Genomic DNA, 27,482 nt, shown 5'->3' with positions numbered 1-27,482 from the left:
GGGGCCGGTCCTCTTTAATATCTTCATCGATGATCTGGACGAGGGCATTGAGTGCACCCTCAGTAAGTTTGCAGATGACACCAAGTTAGGTGCGTGTGTCGATCTGCTCGGGGGTAGGAAGGCTCTGCAGGAGGATCTGGATAGGCTGCACCGATGGGCTGAGGTCAACTGCATGAAGTTCAACAAGGCCAAGTGCCGGGTCCTGCACCTGGGGCGCAATAACCCCAAGCAGAGCTACAGGCTGGGAGAGGAGTGGTTGGAGAGCTGCCAGGCAGAGAAGGACCTGGGAGTATTGGTGGATAGTCGGCTGAATATGAGCCAGCAGTGTGCTCAGGTGGCCAAGAAGGCCAACGGCATCTGGGCTTGTATAAGAAGCAGTATGACCAGCAGGGCTAGGGAGGTGATCGTCCCCCTGTACTCGGCTCTGGTGAGGCCGCACCTCGAGTACTGTGTTCAGTTTTGGGCCCCTCGCTACAAGAAGGACATCGAGGTGCTTGAGCGAGTCCAGAGAAGGGCGACGAAGCTGGTGAGGGGTCTGGAGAACAAGTCCTACGAGGAGCAGCTGAGGGAGCTGGGCTTGTTCAGCCTGGAGAAAAGGAGGCTCAGGGGCAACCTTATCGCTCTCTACAGGTACCTCAAAGGAGGCCATAGCAAGGTGGGGGTTGGTCTGTTCTCCCACGTGCCTGGTGACAGGACGAGGGGGAATGGGCTAAAGTTGCACCAGGGGAGTTTTAGGTTGGATGTTAGGAAGAACTTCTTTACCGAAAGGGTTGTTAGGCATTGGAACGGGCTGCCCAGGGAAGTGGTGGAGTCACCATCCCTGGAGGTCTTTAAAAGACATTTAGATGCTGAGCTTAGTGATATAGTTTAGTGGAGGACTGTTTGTGTTAGGTCAGAGGTTGGACTCGATGATCTTGAGGTCTCTTCCAACCTAGAAATTCTGTGATTCTGTATTGTAACCCCAACAATCTATGATTTTTAAATTACTTGCAATGTGCCTCCTTCTCTAAATAACACCCATTTATACAAGTAAGCGAAGTCACACCAAATGGGTTAAGACGACTAGTGGCTATTTCATGGATTAGTAATTTACTTTCTTGCAGGAGGTACTAGTCTTCTGATATCACTTGAAAACAAGAGCAAAATAAGAAAACAAAAGCAAATTAAAAGGCAGCTTTTTCACTACTACTTATTAGAGCTCTTCAGTGACTGAAAAATTTGTAGTTCCAGGAAGAATATATATGACTTTTGTACACTATACCAGATAGCATAAAGCTGTTCTCTTTCTGTCTGCTATGTCTTACAGGACAGGACAGGACGTTCACTTTTCAGAAAAAAAACAGTACATCTTCAGGTCCTGACATCATCACATTTTTATGTCTATTACTTTAACTATGCAGCTGCCAAATCAATTCTGATTAGAATACACTTTGAATTTCATAAAGTCTTCCCACAGACATATATCTTTCAGTCTCAAGCACTTCTTGTCATTTTAATTGCTTCACTTCAAGTACCCCTAGGAAAAAAAAAAAATGATGCTTTGCAGTATTCACAGGCAGTCTGAACAGCACTCACACTGTCCCATGGGAGAACACTGTCTGGAATCACCATTTAAATAGGAGAAGGAGAGAGAATGCTGAAAACACATATATAAGAAATGCATGCTGCTTATACTCTTCATTAAAATCAAACGTAAGACCAGCTCAACTCTCCCCCACCCCCATGTGCCTTCAATAAAAAGAAGAGAGATGTCTTCTCTTAACAGAACTAAGCTTTCCAAGCATGTGTTTTGAGGCTGAGGCAGTGTCTGAGCTATGTAGGAAAACATGAAATAACTCTTTCAGGATGCCTTATCAATTTCTAGCTACATGGTCTCAGACTAAGGCTCTTTTGTTTGTCTCTTTTTACATATATTTTATATTTACCCTATAACATAAGGAGCAGGTAGAACACCATCACACTTCTGCAGCAAAATAGTCTTTGTCAAATCCTTGAACTAAACCAATCCTCCAGATGTGTGCACGCAAGCACTAACTCTCTCAATCGCTCCCCATACTGGGACTGCTTCAAGTTCAAGTCTCCCTACCAGTTCACTAAGGTTCTTCTTTGAGAAGAAAAAGAAAAATCATTGCATCCTCAGCCTCCTGTATGCCATAACATTTAAGTATCTTCAGAAGATCATATAGTTGATATCCAAAGTTAACTCCAAAGTTTTTTCTCATATGCTATCTGCCCAAGGGACTGATTCCTCTGCATTCTGAAAGCACATCTGAAGTGTTTATTGCTTCCAGATTTTGAAAAGAGAAATTACTGTTATAACTCAGCTGGGTTGTCTTAAGAGCTCTGCTAAAGCCTCTCTGGTTTTCATCACAGAGTCTCACTTCAGAATACACACATTTCCTGTGTATTACTTTTCTCCAAGTATAGAAAACTCACACTCAAGTCTTGGGCAGAACAATCCATTTACCAAGGAAGAAGAACACAGCAGCATTTACATTGCAATGTGCCTGAAACAATTGCAAAATATTTAGAAACTTCAGTTGCTGCATGTAATACTTTAGCCCTAACCTTTCTGCCACTCTCTGCCAAGAATCTGAAGCACTACATTCAGAATTCGCACTAAACACAAAATTTGATAATCATGACTTGTGTCCAATTCTGCACTTAGTTTTACTGAATTAAGCTCGCACATAGGTGAAAACTGACCTCACTGTCCCAGATACACAGCTTATGTCAGACAACAAGAACAACAGTTAACACACAGGTCTACCCAAGTTAATGATAAATGAAACTGATGTATAACCTCCAGATCTGAAAGTCAACCAACGTAACAGCCCAGCTACCAGCTTGACTCTAGTGATCAGAGCACAGACACTAGTCAAAGCTGCAAAAAATCACACACTTACCCAGAGAGCTTTTTCTCTCAGAACTCACAAACAATAAAATTAAAATTCAGCCCTCTACTGAGCAGGTCATTTGACAACTGTACTGTTTGAAGCCACAGTTTAACCACTTCTAACCGAAGACTCCAGTACGGTTTGTTTTGCCCAGTTTCAGACTAAGCAACATGTCTTTGAGGTCAGGAAAAGCCAGTCACTCCTAAGCAACCATCAGCACAATTCAGCAAGGCTCATGTTCGTGCTCATCTCTTACCACTACACTGAGCCAGTATTTAAGCTAGCTTTTGAAGAAGTGCTGGAAAAAAAAACAGTTTCTATATACATATACTCTCCCTACTATCTTGAGAAGCAAAACAGCTCCTCCACACTCTAGAAAGCTTTTGTATTTAATCATAAAGTCAGGCATCAAAAATCACCTGTTTTACGCCTCTTAACATTCAATTTGCACACAACAGAAACTGCTGCATTACACAGCAGATCACCTCAGGCCAGAACACTCTTGTGGCCTTTCTGCAAAGACATAGAAACAGAAGAGGACATTTCTAGCCTACCTGATAAACAACCTCAACTGCAAATAGCAGTATTTGAAACACTCATTACTGAATGGAAAACCAAGACCAACTTACACAAATGTTGTAAGAATCAGGCATCCTATTCCATTCTTATTTGCTGTCTCACAGAGATGAGGTCACTTATGCTGGCCCATTACTCACTAGATACATCTCTAACTTTGCTAGAACTGCCTGGGAAAACCAAAAAAAAAAAAAAGGCCTGACATGCATTTCCAATTGCTGATGTTGGTTTGCAATGTACATTCATTAGAATAGAATAGTACAGATGGACCTTCAAAGACTGAGTCCAACTGCCTTAACACCTCAGGGCTAACCAAAAGTTAAAGCTTATTCATGAGGGCATTGTCCAAACACTTCTTGAGTGCTGACAGGCACGGGGCACCAGCCGCCTCTCTAGGAAGCCTGTTCAGTGTTTCACCACCTCCTGGTAAAGAATTTATTCCTCATATCTAGCACACCTGCAATATAGAAAATACCAATAAAACTTGAAGTTTGCTACCTAACTACCTAAAGACATTAATGGTAGTGATATGCTCTTACGAGCATCACTTGCAAAGTTCAGTCTGCAAAACTTCCTTGCTTTCTGTCTCCCTCTCTCTCTCTCTCTCTCTCTCTCTCTCTCTCTCTCTCTCTCTCCTCAGTAAAACGCTTAACATGCTCAGCGTCATTCAGGAGAATCCTACATGAAAACTGATACGGTTCAAAATCCAAGCGCAATCCAGCTGCCAGGAAATCGGGTAATTATTGTACTTCTGGAATACAATACCAGCTCAAGTGTTAAAAAATCAGCACCGTTTCTCTCTGTAACACTGTAAAAGCCACAATACTCAATTGTGACCACTCAGGCTTCATTAAGAGATAACTTGATCCTCCCCATTTCACATTACTTACAACTGAACAAAATTGAACTACTTAATTAGCAGGTAACATTTTATGCAATAATTATATGGAAATCCACACTAACCATGCATTCCCATATTAACATTCACCTAACACATTTCTATATGGAAGATTCAATACAACTTCAGCCATTTTTCTCATTAAAAGGAATAGATCTTCTCAACTGATGTTTCTAGTGGCATTAAGACAAACACGTCAGCCACCTACAACCATTTATATTCACTCTGACACCTTATTACTTAAACACTTGCTTACCCACTGCAACCTAACCGTTACCATTAAGTCTATATTGATTTGCTTCGCATTAATGTTACTATACTGATATCTACGCACCTAATATTGTCTCAGCCAAGCATATGAATAAATTGAAACTAAGTAATATGACCACATAAATGATGACTGCTTTCTTGCTGTAGCTGTAAAAAGAACAAAATCCTTCTTATTTGCCAAATTTAATTTCTGAATGCAGGACTTCTCAACTATGCTGCAAGGATATATTTAGCTGCTGTACTACAGCTCTCATCTCAGATTACACAGCTATTTAAATCTAAAAGCAACGCATGTGTTCATGAAAGCTGTTAGAGTAAACATTCAAGTCCAAATGTGAAGTCTTTGTGGACTAGGTTAAGACATACGTACATACAAAATTTATACATTACAGGGAAGTACTTTGGTGTCTTGTTTATCACAGCTTTCAAAAAGTACCTGTAACTCATTCCTCAATTTAAGATGGGAAGAGATGAATAGTTCTCATTAGTGGAGAAAAGCCTTTCCAAAGCAAGTTGAGAATATAGAAATAGACACACCATAACCTCCACTCACAGGCCACAGCTTAGCTTTCTTTCCCAGCCTTTCACCCTTGAAAGGGCAAAAAAACACACAAACCATGTAAGAAGATCAGAACTCAGTACTCATTTTGTGTGCCCAAACTAAGGAATCTTTAGCAGCCTAACAGAGCGGAGCTCAAGAGTCTGAGGGTGGTTCAGGATCATTCTCTGAATACAGAAAGCATAACAGTACTGCTCTCAAAGGAAACATACAGCCTTTACGAGGACCAGTAACACACATGGAACCTGAAAGCCAAAGGGGAGAAAACAGTAGGCTAACGGGAAAGACACTGGAAAGAGTTTGGCAGCAATTTCTCCTTCTGGACAGTGCTTTTGAAAAGACAGTCAGTGGCATTCCCACTTGGTGATATGAAGCTTGAGAACAGTACCTCAGCCACAGGAGGCTGAACTAGCAAACCACAATTTGTGGCTGTTGGTGCAATTGCCTTACACAAGTCAAGTCACAGAGCTACACCTTTTGCTGTTGTAGCACCAGAGCCTCCATCCAGCTCTTGAATACTCCTGCACAGTCACCAATTTTATGATCAAGCTTGGAGCTCAGATACTTGGTTGTACCAACTTCATTTTGATGTGACCAGAAATAGACCCTGGTTGTAGGTAAATGAATGCTAACAGTATTAAGCAGATACTAGCTATGCTTAGTTGTTATCAGAACAACTGACTATACACACGTGCCGAATACCTTTAATTAATACTAACTCCAAGTAACAACAGGAAAAAATATTCTGAGAATGGAAAAAAACTTACAAGATTTGAAGATGGAGGAAAGAAGTAAAGTAACTAAAAAACTACAATTGTCAGAGAAAGGAAATTCAAGATTGATGAAGTTGTCCCTCAGAAGCCTTGTTGTAGCAAGCAGGCAAAAAAGGCCAAGTCAGGCCATTCGGGCTGCCACGAAGACAAAGCTGACAGCATGCAGGTGACAAGCTAATTGTGCTACACACAGAAGCTACAGTGGACACTGAAGACAAGATCCAAGATCATTCCACATTTTCACAACGGCTACAGTGGTTTGTAAAGCAAAAGGTTACACAGGGCTCTGCAGCATTACCAGAATGAAAGCATCAATTCATACCTGATACATGTCAGCATCTCACTCTAATTAACCCCATTAGCCCCACACAACTTCTTGTTCAAATACAGTATGCATATGGACTTGAACCATTACAACAAGGAATAACAGCCCTCTTTAAAATAGGATAAACACAAGAGAAATGTCAGGCTCTCCTACGTATAAATATATGAAGGTCTAAGATGTTCAAAGAATGTGAACGGAAGTGCACAAAGCCGAATTAAAATATATGATACTTAATACTTGTTTAAACAGTATTGTTTTGTTTTTGAGTAATACCGATGCCTTAGCCTGAACTTCAAGGCTATATCTGAGGGGTCTTTCACCACTGCTGGAAAAAAAAGAAAAAAGCATAGGAATACCCATTTAGCTTTACAGCAATCTACACAATTTCTCACAAGCTTTACATTTCCTCAAATTTATACATATATATATATAAATAAATTGATGCCACTTTCTAAAATTTGACCGTAATATTTAATTTTTCTTCATTATGCTGTATCAACTGGCTCGGATCTCAGAGTGCAGTTCAGAGCAGTTCTGAAAGGTTCAATATTCCTCATAAAAAACCTTTAGAATTAACTTTGAGCTCCAGACCTCTTTTAATCCACTTGGTTAGGATAGCCATCACAAAAATATTAAACCAAAAATCGCATTTTGTAATCACAACATCCAGCCAACTGTGATACTTGCAACAAATAATACTTGCCAGCAGTATACAAATACATAACATGACACTGTATTAAGTCTCTGAAGAAGCTGAACTACAAACCATTGGCAATGATCCTAGAATTTATTTTGAAAAGAAGTCAAGGATGCTGCCACCACTGCTGGACTAGTAGTGTAACAAAAACCCTACGTATAACCAAGCAAGCTTACAGTTATGACAAACTTCACTCATGTTCAGCCTACACAAATGAACAAAGAAAAAAAGGTAGCCTGGAAAGCTCTGCTTAAACAGCAGCTTTATCCCTGGTTTGGTGCTGGCTGCCTAATATTTGGGTATGTCAGGAGGATAACGCCCTCCTCAGTAGGACTGGCCACTTTATAACTCTTACCTCCTCCCTAAAGCTTTCAAAAAAGAAAAAAAAAAAAGGAACAACACAAGAAAGTTAGCATATCTTATAAATAGAAGAATCTATTTGCATTCTTCTGTGGTATTTTCATTGTTTTAAAATCTGGAAACTTTCAGTGCCTTTCTGTTCAGAGTATCTAGGAGTCAAGAGTTTTAACCCATGGTTTCAATTTAAAAATAAACTGTCCGAGTTATTTTCTATTTGCACACTAAACATCGACACGTGAAGATATTTTAGCATCCACCTGCAAAATGAACTACAGAGCAGTTCAATCAAATAATTTATTCGTGACTTCATAGCTCTGTAGGAAAAAGAGCCAGAGTTCTGAGTTCATACATGTGCATGAGACAGATATTGATCCAAACTAAAAGGATAACATAGCAACTATCAACTTCATTACAAGCAAGATCCAGTCAAAATTCACTACTTGTTTTTAACTTCTGCTATCCAACATGAAGCTCTTTTAAGTATGTGCTCCTATTCTCTGTAATAAAATGGTCAATTCTTCCTTGCAATAGCTGTGATCAACAACATATCAATGGTCACAGCCCAGAAAATGAGAACTAAGTGTCAGTATGGTAGTATGTACTTGTAGCAATATTTAGGTGATGAAATTCCAAACAAAGCTTGAAATTTGGAAGGTCATACCTCATAATCAAGTTAGTAACTCAAACTGAAGCTAGTACTCAAATAAGCAAAGCTGATGAAGAATTAACTGTATTGACACAAGAAAGTTACGTCAATGGAGACAGGAGTGACAGCAGGGGAAAAAGTGACAGTTTTATTTACACCTAAGAACCCTTGTGCCTGGAAATAGTCTCAAACAAAACACTTGGAAAGATGAGTTATCATGCCAGTCTTCATTAATGAAATTCAAAACACTGCTACTTGATGAAGCAATGTCATTTTCAGGGTAGTGTAACTGATGAAGACAGATTCTCTCAAAGGGACTATGTTCTGCAAGTGCCAGGAAAAGAACTGCAGTTTCCTGTCACATGTAAACCACGTTTTGACTGAAGTGTTTTCATATTCCTTCCTGAAATCAGAGTTGATGATAAACATAATCTAGTATTTCCTATTTCTGAACTGCCACAGTATAAAATACTTGCAACAACACTTTTTTCTTGTTTAAAGGTTTCTCTAGAATCCAACTATTATAGGCTGGCAGCTGCTTGAAATACCATGTATTGGTTAGTATGGCATTCCCAGTAACAAACAGCTGACGAATCTCTCGAGAGACATACTTTTTTTTCTTTTCCAGTATTTCTGCTAAACCCTAACAGCAACAATTATCTTCATTCTCCATCTGTGGGTCATGCCATTTCTTCCAGATTATGTGCTCAAATATGGTAGTCACAGTCCGTTTTGCAGCATTACTTCGCAATAACACACCAATCAATACAGCACAGGCTGTGTTAAAAGGATACAACTATCCCCTGTAACCTAAATTCCTAGTATGTAACTCCAGATTATCAAATAAACTACCGTATTTGGTTATTTTAAAGTTACCATGCTTCCCTATAGTCTTCTTCCTCCTATTTTAGCTTTGCTTAAGATTGTAAGACACCAAAGAGAGGTTTTGTTAACAGAATTTTCTCCTTTTTCATCTAATATTTTCATTAAATGCTAAAAATACAAAACAAAATTTTAATAAAGCAATACCTGAACTTTGCTTATTGATCAACTGCACGCACTAAATCAGAGACAACTACATGGTATAAAACAAATGCTGCCACTCACCACTTATTTTACAAGGTTTCATAAACAACATCACACTAACTATCTTTATAGGATGTATGTCTTTAAGTGGCAGCAAAGTATTCCCCCATACCATCATACTTACAGATTCCTTCGTGTCAGTCTGTGGTCTCAGAATACTGAAACAGGTCAACAGAACAGTCCAGCAGCAAGACAGACCTTGATGTTATCCCACAATGCAGTACTGCTGGGAAAAAAAAGAGGGATAGGGAGGAAAAAAATTGTTTCAGTATTCTAAGTGAAAAGGTTAGCAAAACAAATATCAAGCTATGACAGCGCTCTTCAAAATGACAGGCACACCAAACCCAATGACAAATAAAAATCTTGAAATATGGCAGTAAAATGACCCATACACCAGTCCTTCAAAGTGAATTTATTAACAAACCAGCACAGTTCATATTGCAGAATTTAGCCAGAGTGACCTGACAGCAGCAACTGCTATCCAAACCTATAGCAGGAATTGGAAAACTACAGGGTTTGGTCAACACCCCTGAGAATGTGCGTAGTGGAGATGTGAATAGAAAAAAGAAACTCCTGATAGATGATAATTTTAACATCTGCAGTGTCACTACTTTATATCACCCAATGCTTGTTTGTAGGAAAACGATCATTGTTTTCAAGGTGACTGTGATAAAATACTACAGCAAACCTGCAAGTCGTCATGCACTCAGAAGTTGCTTGTGAATCCAGTTCCCCTTAAATACCAGTCATCTGTCCTTACTGACATCTGAGTCTGAAGGTCACATAGACTGAGATAGTCAAAAACTATGGTGTTTTGTCCAAATTATAACAAAGCACCCTTAAGAAATGCCATATTTTACAGGACTTTGAAAAGGCTGTATTTTATTTTCATGCAACTCAAACATTTGACATGAACATTTCTAAGCTTAAACTTAACATAAGCAAACTAAGCAGAGAAGTTACACTAGAGCCAGTAAAGGAATAAACACTGTAATCATAAGAAATACTTTCCATCTACATGAATATTAGAACATTGGTGCTAAAGCATTAATTTGAGGAGAAATGCACTGTCTACAACTGAGGTGCTATTTCTAGGACCTCACCTCCCTTTCAAGTAGCTGATGTCCAGATTACATAGGTCTAACAAAGAACTTTCCTGATTTCAGTGCCTGCCTCTGGAACTTGGAACATGCTCATTAATTTAACAAATAAATAAATAAATAATTTGCAGTATTCAAATACAACTTAGAAGCTACTGACTGTGTTATTCAGTGATGCAAATATACACGCGACTATATATATGCATGCAGATGCACAATACGTAGTGTACCTTTTACTCCTCATTGGTTTCATTTCTCCCAGTTTCAGTAATGAACATGCTGAACTACTACATGCTGTTTGAGGCCTCAAGGATTATCATACAAGTGGTTAGCTTTTCACAAAAAAAGATCTAGGAAATGAAGTCATTTGTTTGTCTTGAAACTATAGCAGCTGTCATTACTATTCAGTCTAGCACTGCTGCTCATCTGTGTAGTAAAGCTGGCCATTTCAGAAGACATCAGTCATTCACAGCATGATTGCCCAACTGCTTCCCCTCCAATACAGAAGGGGATCAGATTCAACTATTCTCAAATTACTCAGGGTAATCACAAAACTAAGAAAGTAATGTAAGATATTAGCTTCTCCCCTTTGATTAAAAAAATCTTAAGTTTATTCGTAGCTTTTCTTCAGTTTTAAGGCTCAGCAGAAGGTATTTCATGGACAAGGATAGATGAACTTAAGGTCATTTCCTCTCAGAGGTTTACAAATAAGGGAGATAATAATTTCATCTAACAAAGCTGAAGGCACTCCAGAAATAACTGAGAATTCAAAGCAAACCTACACTGCAATCTACTTTTAGTTAACTAGTTTCCCTTTAGTCCTTACTAAAACTATCATATGCTTGCCAACTTGAGACTGTAACCTTACCTTATTTCCTTCTACAAACTTGTGGACTGCATGGTTTAGCAACAGAAATATAGGGTGACACAGATAAAGCCTAAATTAATCCTAAAACTTTGACTTCTATACTAATTAAATATCTGCAGTTGTAATTGAAAATTGCATGCACCTTCTCTGCTAGAGTACCACTAACAAGAGATTAACATACAGATCATTTGAGTTGACATTTGGTATTATTTCCTCATGCAGCAAAAAAGACAGGCAGGATCCTTCCTCACATCCATACTCAACTCATGCAAATAATGAGACAGTATTTGCTCCTTCTCTGCCACCAAGTTGATTGTATACATCAGCAGAAGCATCTCTCCTAGAAGCAGTGTCACTTCCTTTAATCAATGAACTTGTGATATGCCATCAGTCAGTCAGCTTGTATAAAGATACGTATTAAAATTCTGACACTGGTCACAAAAGCCTTCTGCCTGGCAGCACTGAAAATGATCTGAAAGAAATATCATTATGTGTGGAAAACTATTCAGCAGACTCCTTTCAACAAGGTGATAGCTGTTCACATTCAACAATTTCCTCAACATCACTACAGATGTTTCCTATATTCTATGATTCGAGAATCATTGGATATGATTCCTTATTCTATGATTCTATAGTTTGTCTTGGCTGCTTTGTAATGCCAGTACTACTTGTATGAAAGCCAGGCAGTCCTGGTACATGGGCAATACCACTACTTGGGCACTGCATTCATTATAATCTAACTGCCCACTCATACCACTTGACCATATGGCAGCACTTCTGAAAGCCTCACATTTTTGAGAGCAGATCTAAAGCTCAGGCACCTGAACTCCCACAAGCACTGTCCTGCAGCACTACATACACAGGCTACTTGTGAAATATTCTCCCACCAAACCTACAGTGTCTGGAAATACTTAGAGCACAGCACTGATGGGCTGCTCATATGAGTGAAAACACCAAACAAGAACAAGCAGGCTTTTCTTTCACCTTACGTTCTTAAACACATGAAGTGCTGTACACAAACCAGCAAGACCAACAGAAAGTCTTTTTTCACATCACCCACTTAATGTACTCTCTAGAGAGATACATACATACAATCTACAGAACAATGTACAAATCAGAAAAAAACGAGTTAGATTTCTGATGTTAAATACTCAACAAAGGGACATTTTCTCCAGTGAATATAGGACTGGTTAAAAACTTACCTTTGGGGAAAAATTTTTATCTACTTGAAAAAGTTTTTCTAAAAGTCTTCAACATATCCTAGTATCCCACGCTTAATATTCAGAAGGCTACTGGAAATACATTGTTTAAAATGTGAAATTTTATAGGTGTATGACTACAGGTATAAATAGTCTTGCCCTTTACCACTTCATCACTTATTAAGAACTGAGTATCTCCCTTACAACAAAATCTTCTCACCATATTAAAAATCAACGAAAAGCATGCATGTTTAATCTAAGAAAAATCCCTAACCCTCGTATCACTTGCTTGTCATATGACTGTAGATAAGTCATTATCGATATCGTCTCGCTGTTTTATCACAACCAAACATGTTATACATTTGTTTCCCCTTAGCTTTCTCAGAACTGTCTTGAAGTTGTTCTGTAACTCATGAGAATTATTCAAGCTGAAAAATGGGAAAAAAAAATCACTGAAAAGATTCAAAAGTTACCAGAGCATATACATTTTAGTCAACACGCATATCCCAAAGCCATAAAACATCAAGCTAGAGACATGGGTAGTATTCCAAACAGCATCACTCATTTCCAAGATGTACAAAAAGAATAATTTTGTTGTATAAGTAACTAGGGGAAATTTACAGAGTCTAGATGCCATGATTGCTGCAATAATCACTACAAAAATACTCAATTGTGATCACTGAATTGTCATTATCAATAATAACATTTACAAGATTCCAGGATTAAAAAAAAAAAAAAAAGAAAAAAAAAAGAAAAAAGTTCTGTGTTATCAAACCTTAAAGTAACACCTTCTGCAGTACAACTTGTGAAAATGAGTGTTGAAGAAAGCAGAATGAAAAAAAGGATCCCATAAGTTTTTAATGTTACAAATAACAAGACTGCAAGCAGGGATAGTTTTGAAGAAGACACCAAAAAAATGAACGGTTAAAAACTAAAACATTATTCCTTTTATGAGAATTTCAATATTTGATTCCTATTTAAATGAATGAAGCAGAGGGCTTCTTGCAGAAAAAGTGTGTGCTTGCAAGCTATTGCACCCCCACCCTTCCACTACAAATATCTATTACCAACTAAACTATCACTATCAAGTATTCCAGGCACAAACTCCTGAGATGAATAAATTTACATGTAGCACCTTCTCACCATATGTTCTCTGAACACAGTAACAGCAATTTCCACCTTTTTTGGAAAAAAAAAAAAAAAAGAGTTGGTACTTTTGTAAAGGCTCCATTTTCAAACAGTGGATGTTTAACACTGATTCTTCAAATGCCATATTCAGTCATCCTACAATTGATGCCTCTTACCTCTGCATTACTAAAACGCCAGCCACAAAAAAAACAAACAAACAAACAAAAAAAAAACAACAAAAACAACAACAACAACAAAAAAAAAACAGCTTATGATCTTGTGTCCATAGAATCAACTCAGAGCAGGAGAGTTCTAAACACACTTCCACCCAGCAGCTAATACAATAGGAAAATTTAGATTCAATAGCAACACACACCTATCTTCAGTCTAATTTCTCTATTTACACTAGTCAGTAAACACAGATGTACTAGTCAGTAAACAGAGATTTCAAATAAAAGAAAAAGTTGGTAGACCAGTGCTTCCCTCCTAAGTTACTCATGATCGGTGAGAACACCAACAGGTAAGATTCTATTCCCAAAGCAGACAATAATTGACCTAAAACTGATTTAACAAGCAATTTCAAATTCATAGGGAAGAATGAGCAGACTTGTGTGTGAAACTATTGCAAGAGTCAGACATTAATGGACTGTCAAACCAATCTGTGCCAAGCATTACTGACTTGGTCCATAGAGTTAACGACCGCTTGTCAGCCACCCAGGATTGGCAACCCCTCTCAACAGGGCACATCACTCCCCATACCAAGAGATCCAAAAGAAACAGATTTTAGCTACTCAAGAACATAAGCTGATGGCTTAATATTGCCTGACCTGTTTCTGTACTGTGATAACCATGCTGCAATCTGTTTTGTTTCAGACTTCTTGTAGTTTACTCCATGCCTCCACAGTGTTGTTGAAGACCTTAACCAAATCACATTATGCTCATGTTAAACAGAGGTATACAAAAAGCACTGACATGGGCTTGTTTTCATGTCAAGAAATCCTACGGGGTTTGCTTATGTACATCACGTTCATATGTGCTCAGAGTTACTTCCATGTAACACCCAAATCAACAATTTAAAGGCATTTTACAAAGCTTGGCTTTTTTTATGGATAGCTTAATGATATAGTGAATGAAGAAAGTTTTTAAAACAACACAAATCAACACAAGAACAGCCTTCTAGAAGCAAGACTGTTTCTGTGATACCTTTGCATACAGAGCAGCTTTGTATTGTATTGTACAGACGTTCTCAAATACAGGTGATTTCCCGCAGAAGTCACAAGCACTGATATTAACTATGAAAGACTGAAAGTATTTGATGCTTCACAAGTTTCACTGAATGCACCTTGTGCTGTCCTTGCAAATTCTCTCTGCCCTGGCTTTCACTGCCAGTCAGCACTCTACAAAAATTAGGAGTAGAGAGAAGATACAACCTGTTTTTTTCCAGTATTCCTGTGCAAGTGCCAAGATAAAAGTATTGACTAACTGACACAACACTTTGGTCCTTCCTGGCAAATATGTCAGATGATGACCACGTCTGTAATTAAGGGTAACTTCTGCAGCACGTGAGGGGTTGCTGTATAGGCCAGGATAACTCACCATCATTCAGTACAAGCAAGGCAACGCCTGGGACTTTCCATTACCTCCAGGAGGAACAAGTACTGATGGCAGTGTGACACTCAGCCTGTACAGCTGCCACTAAAGCAAGTCAGCATTTTTGTTGAAGTTATGTGACAGAAGTTACCTTATACCTACCAAACTTTTTTTTTTTTTTTTTAAATTGAGTCAAATTTACTCTTCAGTATCTATCATTGGATGCTAAGTCATATTCTGTCCTCTGTTTTCATGCATTTGTCAGCTAGCATCATAGTACATTAAGGCACAAGCAATGTTTTTTCACATATTTGAATTCAACTACAGCAGCAGTTTATGCTACTAAGTAACTTGAAAAAGATAACCCAAATGCATATTAAGCAGCAAATTCTCACGCTACGAATAGCTTCCACAAAGATACTACCTCTCAACCTTCTGCAAAGCAACATTACAATTATGTGTCCGGTATCAGACAGGCACTGACTTAATTCTGCCTTCATTTACAGCCTTTTGCATTTAACCCCCCTGTACATCACAGAAATAAAGCTACAATGACTCCCCTCAACATGAAATAACTCCAATGCTGTTCAGAGGCCAATGTAAATAACTTTCTTCCCTTTCAGTTTGGAAATGTTTCTGAATACATATTTTTAAGTGAAATATAACTACATGCACCTTGTTTAGCTTCACTGGTACCATGCGAGCCCCTGCATCCATCATGCAGCCACATACTGAGACAGGTACTGCAGCAGGTGGCAATGACTTGCACAGCTGGGAATGACAGGAGCTGTGCCATGGGGCACATCCTAAGAGAAACTGGAAAGCACGGATACCCACGTAAAAGAAGTGGCCCAACAGAAGGCTTGTCATTTAAAGGATGTTATAAATTAAGCCAACCACTGTTTGCCCTATATCTGCAGTTACCTCCCTTATTTTACTAAGACAGAACTGTAGTTTTGTTGGACTTCGTTGCTGTTGTTTTGTTGGTTTTAAGTAGCTCAACTACCAGAAATCTTACACTGAACAGTTGAAGTGTTTTTAAGAAATATTTTCCCTTCTCACCACCATTTCACATCCAGCCTTCTAACAGTGCAGGCACAAGGTTGCCAAGAAATGTCAAAGCAGCCGTTAGTGTTGCTTACCAGTTGCTCAGCCGCACAAAGCAAAAGCTACCACTTTGACTGAGTGGCATCATAGCCACCGTCCCTCACAGCAGTCCACACATTCATTCACATGTATAATTGGCTCACACAAGCACATTCCTCCCTCTACTCAATCTTTCAGTTGCTTTGAGTGCTTTGCTAATTACACATCAGGTACAAGTTCACTTTAAGGGACCTCAGCAGCACGTGCAACAATTTGAGATAGCCCTTTCCAGCACTGGAGGAAAAAAAAAAAAAGAGAAGAAAAGACCACAAGAAAAACTTTACACCTCCATGTCATGGAACAAAATTTTTATTTTCATCACCTACCAGGACTAGCATTTGTAGCTTCACATTTACTTAAAAAATAAAGTGGTAAGTGATAAACTATGTTCTCTTTCCTAACACATTTGAGAGCTAACAGCACGAATTACTGGGCTTTCTACTGCAGCACAATCTTCTAGACTGCCAAAAACCACTCTTAAACACTTTCCTTGCTGGTTATTTTCTCAGACCTATATCAGTAGGCATAACCACTTGAAAAACCTGCTTTAAGCATTCAGTGCTGCAAAGACATTGTATTCCAACCCCGGAGTTGTTTGTTGTTTTTGTGGTGTGTTTTTTTGGTACACAAAAGCTTAAAAAAACAACAGCTGTCATTTCCAACATCAGAGACTCTCAGTAACACTCCTGATATTGTCCTGTAACATTCAACTTGCACATTTGGTCAGTTTGAATTCCAAGTTATAAGAATAGCATTCTGAAAATGTAGTACTTCAGTTTAACACAATTTTTAGCTATAGTCTAGTTAAATACCGATAAGCTGTCAGAGATGTTGGTGAAATACTGCCTGAGTATCAAATGCCATATTGAATTCTGAAGTTATAGCACCACAACTGTAAGACTCCATCAATCCATGGGATGAGAATGAGGGACACTGCAGGACTGCCAGTGCTGTTCTAGCACTCGGTGGACACACTATACCCTTGTAGTATTCCTTCATGCTCAGGTGGTTTTGGCTGCCCCAAACAGGTAACTACAAACTCTGTATGAAGACAGAGAATGTATTATGCTACAAAATTAAACAGTGAACACTCAGAAATGCCATCTCCTGCGCAGCTGAAGCCCACCACAGATCAGGGAACAGTAAGTATTTGGAGTCTTTCTACATTCAAATATTAGCAGTTGGCTGTAAACAGTACTGAAAGTTTGCCAGCAACCACACTGCACGGCACAACTGACATGGTGGAGGAAAGAGATGCCATCCACAGGGACCTAGACAGGCTTGAGGGGTGCGCCTACATGAAGTTCAACAAAACTAGGTGCAAGGTGCTGCACCTGAATGAGGGCAATCCCGAACACAAATACAGGGCAGAAAATGGATTGAGAGCAGCCCTAAGGAAAAGGAATTGGGTGTGCTGGTTGATGACAAACTCAACATGAACCACCAACGTGCACTTGCAGCCCAGAAAGTCAAACATATCCTGGTGTAGTGGTTTAACCCAGCTGGTAGCTAAACACCACACAGCCGTTCGCTCACCCTCCCCCCTCCCTCTCTGGGATGGGGGAGAGAAATGGGAAAGTAAAGCCCGAGTTGAGATAAAGACAGTTTATTAAGACAGGAAAATGATAAGAACAACAACAACAATAATAACAATAATAATAATATCAACAATGATGATAATAGTACTACTACTAATAATGTGTACAAACAAGTGATGCACAATGCAATTGCTCACCACCCCCTGACCAATGCCCAGCCTAACCCCAAGCAGTCTGGCCCTTCTCCCCCTGGCTAGCCACCCCTATATATTGTTTAGCATGACGTCAGATGATATGAAACACCCTTTTGGCCAGTTTGGGTCACCTGTCCTGGGTCTGTCCCCTCCCAGCTCTTGCTGCACCCCCAGCCTGCCCGTTGGCAGGACAGAGCAAGAAGATGAGACATCCTTGGCTTGGTGTAAGCACTGCTCTGCAACAATTAAAACATCAGCATGTTATCAGCACTCTTCTCATCCTAAGCCAAAACATAGCATTCTACCAGCTACTAGGAAGAAAATTAACTCTGTTCTAACTGAAACCAGGACACCTGGGCTGCACCAAAAGCAGCATGGCCAGCAGGGCAAGGGAAGGGATTCTCCCCGTCTGCTTTGCTCTCACGAGACCCCAGCTGAAGCCCTGTGTTCAGCTCTGGGGGCCCTAGCACAAGAAACACATTTGTCAGCTCAGTTAACGCCTCAATTAACAAATCACCAAATGCTATTTAAAAATTACTTCCATTAGTACCATTAACACAGAAATGGAAGTGTAACTGTGAAGACTGCTGAGCCAATTGCATTAGCACTCAAAATGGGTATCTCAGGTCTGCTCTTCCCAACCTTTTCCCATCCATTGTTCTAGCTCCAGAAGTGATGGAAGTAAAAACAGAGACATTCTCATAGCAACACTCAGAGCAGCAGCAGACTGCCATCTGGATGGTTCTATAGAGGGTTACAAGGAGTTACTTGTTTCACTTCTCACACAACCTGTGTTTAGGTTTGTGAGTCAAGAACGTTCATCGTTGTTACTATGCCCATACAACTCAGCCCAGGTCAGCAAGGTAGCAAAAAGTTTACCCACAGCAACACATGACATATGAGAGTTGTTTTTTCACCTCTTATTCAAATTAGCTAAAATGTACAAAATAAGACAACCTTCAAACCTTTAAAACAGATAACTTTTCTTCAGCTGAAAATACCTTTATTTTCTCTTCTCTTGTCCTTTGCTATGTTTTTTGAAAGGAGTTAGAAGACAAAAATAGATAATAAAAGTCACGTGAAATAACATTGATACACAAAATCAATTATCAGGAATTTTATTTTTTATTTTAAAAAATTATACAAGACATAGGGATGGCTAAGAAAGAATAAATGTCCCCCGTAGGAAATGTGCTCCCACTAAGTTTGGTTATTGTTTCTGTTTTATTTGTTTTAAATCTATCCACTCTTCTGGTCAGTCTCACAGAAGTATTAGTAGAGAAGAAAATAAGTATCAAAAAACACATGAACGGAAAACTGGCCATTATAAGTGTTTGCGTTCTACAAGTTACTTTAAAACAATTACACAAGAAACCAAACTCTGTTCAAATAACTATTTCCTTCCCGGAGGAAGGAGACAAACTATAATAATAATATACGCAGAAAAACTGAGTGATGCCAGCTGCAGGAAAGCAATGATGCATAATTGAGCCCACATGAAGACACTAAAGCAAACTTCAGCATCATAATTACATTCCAGAAGCAACTTGTTTCACCAATCCAAGTTGGAAGCTCATAAAGCTGGGGGACATAACCATCTCCACCCTAACAAGCAGTCTGGTCAATACTAGGACTGGTACAAAGGGGAAAGGAGGAAGAACAGACAGCAACTGACCTTGGTTTGATCTAAACCAGCCTCCTTGAAATTGCACCCTCAGACTAGAGAAGTGTTTCTGTATCAGGAAGCATTTCTTTCATGCACTGTGTGCTTCCTTCCTGACATGGTGCTTCTCAGGATACAAGGTAGGCCTGAGGGACCCATGGTAACAAAAAAGGGTAAAGCCTCCTCTTCATCCCAGTAACAGTTCCAACAGCAGATGACACAACCTAGGTATAGCGAGTCAACAGCAAAGCAAAACTGCTCCTGCTCGAGCTGAAGGACACACAACATACCAGAACAGATTTTGCGGTCTAAGGAGAAGGATACCCAGAAGACCCACAGTGCTGACCCAGCCTTTTTAACCCTTTATGACAAAGTATCCAAGCACAGATGCTCTAAAGGAAGCAGGAAATAGCTCAAAGAGGTTCTCTAACAGATAAGGTTATTGTTCACATCTACGAACAACATAGATGTTCAAAGTTAGGCTATTCTTTCACTGCTGTCAACTGTACTGGAAAAGGTGAACTTGGATGTTATTTTGCATTAGAATGAGCTTTTTCAGGCAAAGGATTGTGCAAATCTGCTTAACAGACTTCACCATCACAGCTTTTCCAACACAATCAGTGTTACGTTTATATTCACGTTAAGAGTATTTATGGCAACTTCTGCCAAAAGCAGATGGCACAAGCTTAGTTCTTCTTTTAAACAAATTATCATGCTACTTTACTTCCAAAAATCGCTCACTTCAATTTCAGCCCAAACCATTTATATCATGCATCTACAGGAATGAAAGGAATAAGACTAATGAATTTACACGAAGACTACAGATACTTCACTGCAATGCTTATAAAAGACTTCAAGACACATGTAGAAAGGAATAGTGTTTTCTTAGCCTACTGGATATGATAAGTCACCTCTGCTTTCTACATTTGTGCCCGAGAATGATTTTTTCATATCTGGGGAGACTGCACGTTATTTTCTTAGCTGTACAGTTGTAACCAGAGAAGACTCATCCTTTCTATACTGGTAGCTAAAGAAGCTAAAGTGTAGGATAGCAAAAGATTCACCATCCTATCCCTAGAACATTTAATATGAAACATCTTCCCAGTGTTGAAACAAGTCAAATTTTCCCAGTAGCTTATATGTTACTGACAACTGAATTTATCATGTCTTAGCAACATGTTTTATGATAGCTGAAGAAGCACTGAATAAGCAGGTTCCCTATAAACATATGAACCTATCTTTCTAGTTTCACAGATGCTATAGGTGCCAAAGGTCCTCATCATCAGTCTGCAGTGCAGGTTGTTACCCAGCACAGACCTTTGTGAACACACGAAAACAGCCTGGCTTACAACAAAACCAGGCGTATTTGCAAGCTACATTGCTCTGGAATGATAGCTGGCTTTGTCCTTCTCCTAGCTCTCATTTAAGCCTTAACTCCTTATAAATGCCATAGATAAAACTATTGCAGCCTACTTTATTTAGCTGCCATTCATTTGGAATAAATAGGGGCTTTGTTAATAAGTTTCAAGCACAGAATGAAGGCCCACCCCACACATTTGTGCAAGGCAACTGGAATGCATCAGCATAAAGGTCTTCAACTATTAGCGGCTTCACATTTACAAGATACAAGTTTGTCAGTAAGTTGTCAAAGCTGAAGAGTTAATGCATTAACTGTTCTCCACCTTAAAAGAAGTGTTGGATATACCACAAACATATTTACTAGTAGCTTAAAACAGATGCTTTTAGTCTACTTGAGTGTCAGATAATTGTTCACATATTAATGAGCATGTTGAGACCAGCAACTTCGATTGCACTGCAAAGAATCTGAACAGCATTAAAACCAAAAAGGTTCCACTGTTAACATCCTCCTCCCTTCCTCTCCGCCCCCCCCCCCCCCCCCCCCCCGCATCTCCCCCCATCTTATTCTAAAACCTTATACATAAAGGTTTTAGTCTTGCTTCCTCAGACCATTTCAAAATTCCCACTAAGGCTTCCCTAAGGAATTTGTTGTTGTGCAGCAAAAAGTAGATTTGAATAAGATTGTACTTCAGATCTGAGACAAACACTTTCTGTAAGCATGAAAGGCATCTCACTGCAGTATTTCAAGTGACAAAAGTGATTGCTTCTATTAACCAGCTCTATATACCAGACATTTGCAAGGAAAATTCCTAAATATATGGTCTGGAGAATCAACAGCATCAATTTTGACAGTAGTGTCACATTCAAATATATTTAACCAAAGGCAAAATAATGACTTAAGCTTTTCTTATTTTCCCCATAGAAAACATATGGGTTCAAGGTTTCTTTACCAAGCTATTCTGTATTCAGTTTGATTATTTTACTTTATTTAAGGAAAAGTATTAGAACAAATAAGCTTAAAGTAGGGCAGAGATCACCAACAGAGGTAGGAGAAGAGCAGTAAGGCGACCAGTTCATTTCTGTAAATAATATTTGTACTCAGTACTACAAAAAAGCTAACCCATCATGCTGCTGAGCTAACAATACCAGCAGCACCAACTCTACTCCAATTCCACAGTTCTGAATTACAGCTCATCTAAAACTTAGCTCTATGAATGCAAAAAACACTTCAAATGTTTGAAGAACAGCAGCTTTGCTGTCCAACTTGTAGAAGCTAACCTCTGCTGGAACCTTAAAACAAAGACAGCCATAAAACCCCTAGGCACCCAAACCACTATCCTTTACCTTTCAGACACTTGCTCTCTTCAGTCACAGAATCACGGAATGGTTGAGGTTGGAAAGGACCTCTAGATGTCATCTAGCCCAACTCCCCTGCTCAAGCAGCGTCACCTTCAGCAGGTTGCACAGGATCACATCCAAATGGGTTTTGAATATCTCTGAAGAAGGAGACACCACAACCTGTCCAGGCAACCTCTGCCAGTACTTGGGCACCCTCACAGTCAAGAAGCTTTTCTCCATGTTCAGATGGAACTTTCCGTATTTCAATTTGTGCCTGTTGCTTCTCGACCTAAGTTAGGCAAGAGAAGCTCCAGTATTTCTGTTCATGGCCACCACAGAGCAAACTCTCCCCTTCATCTACCTTTAAAATCCATAACCCTTTCTTGGAAAGATGAAGAGCTACATGGGAGAGAGAAGAGAATTGGCTAAGGAGAACAGTGAAAAAGAAGAGAGATTGGTTTCAGCAACTAACAGTTGGGAAGTAGCAAATGAAAGTAACAGTCCTGGCTTAATGGCAAATATCTGTTCACAGGGCGTGCACGTTACCAGAAAAGAGAAGTTGGCCTTAAGAGAGAATTTGGAGTGTCTACAATCTTTCTCTTAAAGACTAAATGGGTGATTCAAGTTTCTGTAATGCTTTTTGGAAACAAAGGCTGCTATTCAACCAAAAAAAAAATACATCTTTAATATTTCAGCCATTTGACAGTTCAAGCCCAAAAGCTGTCTTTGTGCATCCAAAAAAAGTTCATAACCACAAGACAAACTCATATCAAAGCAGTCTCATTTGTCTAGATTTTCCCCACATTCCAGGTGTTTAAACTTGGTAACAATTCAGGTGAAGACGACTTTGGACTTTTCTCCTCCTATCAGCAACCTGTGATGAGGTGAGGGAGGAATCCCTCTAGACAGAGCTTTTCAGCCACAGAGTGGGAGAAGATCGAGGAACCAGAAGTACTAAAGTGTAATCATCCTACCCAAAACCCTGGACTAATTACTAGGACTTCTTACCTGTCACTGCCTGATACTAGTACCTTGTCCATCAAAAAGCTCTGACCAAAAATACTTAACATTCTGAAATAAACTGCTCTGCTGCTTTTACAGCTTTACCAGTGGCTATAAAAACTGATCTCACATCTGGCACCATAACCCCCACCCCTCATTCAGAAAGTGACATTTCATCCTCACATTTCATCCCTTCTTGTCCATGTTCTAGATTTCTTGCTCAACATTGCCACCCACCTCATGCCGCAGGTCTCTTGTTCACATCGTTTGCCTCTCCTCTCTCACACGGGCAAGTCCAAGCAACCTCTTTTCTCACTACACTCCTAAAACACAGGTGCGTTATACACTGTAGTTGACACGTGGAGTTCCCACAATAGCTGGGAAGCTCAGGAGAAAAGGGAATGCAAGGAAGATGTAAAACTCCATTTTTTGAGGCAACTATAAATAAGGGAGCAGCTTCTCCCTTATTAAACAATGCCACTGACTTCTGATACCTTGCATTTCTGTCCTTACAACAAAAAAAATTGTCCTGTCGCATAGTTCTGAAAAATGCATATAGCATTTCCACCTTCATTCACACATAAGAAACAGCTCTGTGAATGGAGTTGATTGCACAGCTACCAACTAAATCGATGCCAAGCCTGAGCTACAGACCCTCCTTGCTTCATATGGGGAGCCTGGTAATGCTAGGAGAAGAAACAGAGGGAAAAGCAAGTAGACCTCAGATATCAAACCAACCTAGGTCTTTCACAGGGATTTCTATAGTGACAGGCCACAGCTTCTGTAAATCCATTCTTCTACTGGACAGAGCAGAGGACTCAGCAATTGCTTACTTGAGGTTAGCTCTGTGTGCACACATATATATGTGTCATGCCCACATGCATGAACAGGTAAGGGAAAATTGTAGGCACATCTCCTTTGACCTTAAGGATCAAGAACTGAGGACATGGACTATTCAACTCACTTTCAAGTCTACTTCCTAAGGGTTTTTCCACTGTACTTTCAATTGTGCAGCTGGAATTTCCCCACTAGTCCACCCAGGGGACATAACTATTTTCAAACCATTGTTTGATGCCTAACAAGCTTGTAAGTTCTCCAGGCTCTAACCAACATATTACAGATGCAGTACACAATTACGGAGCCACCTCTAGACCTGTGCACCAGAACTGGCGCATAGAAAACAATAACCAACAATGACAATACTTCTGGGTTTCAGTCACTTAAAATTGAGTAGATATAAAGTTAACTAAAGCGATAGCAAGATTTTAACAGCATGTTGCCTAGCAAGTTATAAAATAATGCCCACAGAGGCATTCAAAGCTAAAGCTGTGAGGTATTCAAAGCTAAAACTAAGGTGTTAGAGGGTTTCTGGGCAGGCCTGTTCAGGTCCTAACAGAAGAGATTCTACAATTAGTTTTATTTTTTTCAGTTCTCAAAGGAGTGATGTTACTGGTCAACCAGCTGCCTGCATGAGGCATTAGTGACTCATAAAGATTGCATACAGCTGGAGTGAAGTCCAACAAACAGCAACATGTAAGATCCAGGTCTCCTGATAGCTGTAGCTTCTTCACTGAGAACCCTATTACTACAAATCATGTTTCACAAGCCATGTATGCACAGTAACGCCTGTAGAGATACTGCCTGCCTCATTGCCCTAAAAATAACTTTGCTTAGGAAAGCCATCAGGACGTCATACATTATGCTATGTAGGCACTTCCAGTGCATACCCCCTCAGTTTTTACATTCAACAACTGAATTGCAGCCAAAAGATAGGCTTACTGAGAACTCATCTGCTCGTAACTGTAACCATGCTCATTAACAAAACCTGAAAAACAAAAGTTCTAGCTCTTGCCACGCTAACAAATAAGTTTACGTGTTGGAGTTTTTGAGGTTGACTGCAACAGCTTAAGGGTCCACAATATCAAGCCCTGCTGAAAAATTACATTCCCTCAGTGGTACTCTCAAAATACCATGAAACTGAGTTCAACAGAGTACTGAACGTAACAGCATAGAAAGAACAAAACAAAACGAAAAAAAAGTTTTAAGCCAACTAAACATTATATTAGCAGGCAGATTTCTCACCTGAAACTAAAATAAATGAAAAGTTAAGTACTGATTTTCATGAATCATGTTACTTCCAGTGTATCTTCAGTGAAAAAGAAGATTCTGGCTAGTATTGCTGACAGCATGAAAACCTAGGAACAGATCTGAGTGTAGAATCAAAGACTGAGTACTGAAGCCAGCAGAAGGGAACAGAAAACAATGATCACATCTGAAGGACTGAGTTCTTAACTGTTTCAGCAGTCTTAGGTCCAGCATTGTGAATTAAAAGACATAGGTGACAAAGATCCGAGACGTGAAATTACAAAATGTCCAATATCTAAGGGAGAATTACACTCCAATGGGCACCCAAGGGATGGGGGTAGGGAAGCGGGGCATGAGCAAGAGATGCTGTGCAAAAACAATCACTGCTCCTGACCTAGTTGTGTCAGTCATGGAGAGGCTGAATCAGACAAATCTGATTTTAGCTTGTCTGATGAGAGTGACTGAAAGGATAGAGAAGGACTGGCATGAGGCTATTCGCAGCTCACCTTTTTCAGACTAATTCTAATTTCTCCCACAGCTTTCGTACCTTGATTTGATAAATGATATAAAACAAATACCTATGCCAAATGAGTTTCATTATCCCTTAAGTCAAGTTAGAAACCAAGCTAACTCCATTTTCCCTTAAACAACTGAATCACATCATCACCACTAACTCTGCTTTATCATCCACCTGCCAGATACAGAACATTTTACGCAGCAGTGCAGCAAACAGGTGTTTTTCATTCAGTCCACTAGAAATCGCTGACTTAGGACTCTTGTTGTCCCAGTGGTATTACTTTCAAGATCAAGGATCTAGATCAAGTATCAATCATGTTTTAAGTAACCAGCTGCTTCCAACACACCAACACTTACTGCATTGCAAAGTCAGAGATATAAGTAGTAAGATCTGAAGATGGCATACAAGGTAAATGCCAGCACCTACCTGTATTTGGCCAAAGCTACATTTTAGTAAGACAATTATCAACTAACTAGCACTGCAATATTTGTAACTGAATGGTTCAGAACACTTAGCAATAGTGATACTAAAATACCTGATTTAATAAGAGTGCATTTTTATTAATGTTTTATATCACAGTTTTGAAGATTTTTTTCGTTTTTAATGTTAAAGAAAGAACACACATCAAAACATTGTAAAGTTTCTTCATCATTTATTCCAAGAACTTAGCTTCCATGACAGCTGCAGTACAAGAACCATAGCCATGCAAGGGAAAGCAATATAAACAAAAAGTTTTTTCCTTTCTATCACCCATTCAAGATTTATTTTCTTCAAGTTTCAGGCATAGCAGATCAATGCATGAAATACACAAAATAACATGTAGCTATTAATATCAAAAGAATCATTTAAACAAGTCTCCTGTTACCTAATTTTTTTATCCTGTCCCAGGCAAAAAGCAAACAAAACAAAAACAAACAATAAAATAAAATAAAATAAACACATATCATAGTGACTTTCCCAGCTTATGACCCAAAGTGCATTGTTTTTGGAGTACATCTGAATTTGTTGCAACTTGTTGAGGACTCGAAGTCAAAGCACACTGTAAGACACAGTTTGAACAGAAAAAGGAAGCTATGAATGGGGTGTGAGCAGCAGGGGAATCCCCTTCTTTCTCACTGCTATTTATAAATGAAGGCAAGTAAGGTCGTTTCCAAATTAATACTCAATTCTCTAAGCTACTTCTGCTGGGAAGGGAGAAATAAACAAAAAGCACAAGTATTTCAAATAAAATGCTCTAAAGCAACAATTGGAAAACTTCATAAACTGGAGAGACAAACTACACTGACCATCTCTACAACAAACCACTAACAAAGTCAGCAGTTCGTGTTCTGTGTGTCATTTCTTTTAATGCCAAATGCAATGAACTCTGAAGTAGCTGGCATTGAAATGTGGAGTAAGGAAGCACAACCAACACCAGTTTCCTTATCAGCTGTAGGAATAGATTTTGCATTACTCTGGCTTATTTGAAAATGTTGTTTGGCTGCAAGTATCCTTCAGAAAGCAAACTTCAACATTAGGAAACATTCTTTCAAAGGGAGTCTCCAGCTTCTAGTCCAACTTCAAAAAAGTGGGGAACATTAATGACATCTATTTGTTTACCCATAAAAATAACAAAAAAAATATAAAAATAAATATCAAAGCACACTGTTGATCATGACTTCCGTCCTA

At 39.2% G+C, this 27,482-nt stretch overlaps 1 protein-coding gene across 3 annotated transcripts in view; it reads right to left on the bottom strand.

The window, feature by feature from the left end:
* Nucleotides 1-27,482, bottom strand: part of TLN2 (talin 2) — a 174,831-nt gene that overhangs the window by 133,346 nt on the left and 14,003 nt on the right. For all 3 annotated transcript variants that reach the window (XM_084293342.1, XM_084293344.1, XM_084293343.1), the window contains exon 2: nucleotides 9,212-9,310. The gene's annotated coding sequence lies outside the window, so the exon portion shown is untranslated. The remainder of the gene's footprint in view (nucleotides 1-9,211; nucleotides 9,311-27,482) is intronic.

The sequence above is a fragment of the Netta rufina genome, assembly GCF_964035555.1.
Source record: "Netta rufina genome assembly, chromosome: 11".
Classification (NCBI taxonomy): domain Eukaryota; kingdom Metazoa; phylum Chordata; class Aves; order Anseriformes; family Anatidae; genus Netta; species Netta rufina.
Note: the sequence above shows the minus strand (reverse complement) of the source record. Positions and strands in the feature narration are given on the sequence as shown.